Source organism: Enhydra lutris, unplaced genomic scaffold (assembly GCF_002288905.1).
Source record: "Enhydra lutris kenyoni isolate GAN:26980312 unplaced genomic scaffold, ASM228890v2 scaffoldscaffold68, whole genome shotgun sequence".
Classification (NCBI taxonomy): domain Eukaryota; kingdom Metazoa; phylum Chordata; class Mammalia; order Carnivora; family Mustelidae; genus Enhydra; species Enhydra lutris.
Window position 1 is genome coordinate 10547165 of NW_019154152.1, and position 1789 is coordinate 10548953.

Here is a 1789-nt window from a genome sequence, read left to right on the forward strand (position 1 = left end):
GGCGCCTGGGTGGCTCAGTGGGTTAAAGCCTCTGCCTTCGGCTCGGGTCATGGTCTCAGGGTCCTGGGATCGAGCCCCACATCGGGCTCTCTGCTCCGCAGGGAGCCTGCTTCCTCCCCTCTCTCTCTGCCTGCCTCTATGCCTACTTGTGATATCTCTCTCTCTCTCTCTGTCAAAAAAATAAAATCTTTAAAAAAAAAAAAAAAGACATGTCTGGGAGCTTTGCTTTAAATGTGAGGAGAAAGGGACTGCCTGGATGGCTCAGTCAGTTAAGCATCTGCCTTCAGCTCCAGTGATATTCCCAGGATTCTCTGCCCCTACTATCCCCATGCTTATGCTCCCTCGCTCTCTCTCTCTCTCTCTCTCTCTCTCTCTCTCTCAAATAAATAAATAAATAAAATCTTTTTTAAAAATAGAAAATAAAGGTGAGGAGAAAGATGGAAAGCTTGAGAGTCATATAAAGTTAAGGTAAGGCTTATTTTCTCTAGACAGAGACAAACTTTTTCATACACTAAGGGAAAAGAGGGAGAAGTAGAAGATGTCCTGAGGACAAAAGAGAGAAGAGACATCTGTCCCTGGGAACTGAAGGAAGAGAGAACACAGTTGCCAGTTTGTGAGGACAGGGAGGAGTTCTGCATGTGGATTTGACTTTTCCCAGTGGAGGAGGTGCACCTCTCTTTGTAGAGAACACAAGGCTCTGGAATCTTCATCTACCCGTCCCTCTCCTTTCCTACTCAGAACATTAAGCCTTGTAGGTGATTTGGCTGCATTGGCCTTTGGCCTCAGTCTGTAAATTCCTATACATCAAAGCCTCCAGAGCAACAAAGCCTCTCCTCTGGTTTCCAAAACTCCATTTGCTGCCAGCTCTCACACTGCTTCTCTCCCCTCTTTTTCTCAGTCTGCTCACTGTCGCCTGCATTTTAGGATTTTGTCTCATGCCCTTTATAAAATTGCTAATCCTCACATAGTCATCTCCAGCCTTAATCCCTCATCACACTCCATCTTATTTTTGATGTTGACTGGGTATCTCTTCATCTATGAGTCCTCACCACATCCAAATGCAATTAATTAATTGTACCTACTAGCACCCCAACCCTGTTGCTCCTTTCTCAGGTTTTAGGAGCGCCAATGCAGTCCTCCTAGCTAACAACAACAACAACCGACAAAACCCCTTGAAATTACTTTGGTTCTTCTGTCTCTCCCCACTTCTGGCTCTTAAGTTTGATTGATGTGACTCTCAAAACAGCTCTTCAATCTCTCTCAAGACTTTCATCAGCCAGTTAACTGATCTACTCAATTCTCATAGTCTTTTTCACACTTTCTGCCCCACCTTGAGGCAGAAATTTCTTTCTGCCTCAAGGTGAAAAAGCATTCCTTTCTTGAGTGCTTTAGCATCAAGAAGCTCCTTGAGAATTTACCTGAGTAATCCTAAAATGCAAAAGAGGAGAGCAAATTATAGTTTCACGTGACAGACACAAACCGACCTTGTTCAAGTTAAGTGGAGGCACCTGGGTGGATCAGTTGGTTAAGTGTCTGACTCTTGATTTTGGCTCAGGTCATGATCTCAGGGTCGTGAAATCGAGTCCAGTGTCAGGTTCCATGCTGGGTGTGGTGCCTACTTACTTAAGATTCTCTCACCCTCTCCTTCTCTCTGCCCCCCCACCAACACTCATGCACACTCCCTCTCTCTCTCTCTAAAGGAGGAGGGGGAGGAGAAGGGGGAGAGGGAGGGGGAGGAGGAGGATGAAAGAAAGGAAGAAAGGAAGGAAGAATGGAAGGAGGGAAGGAG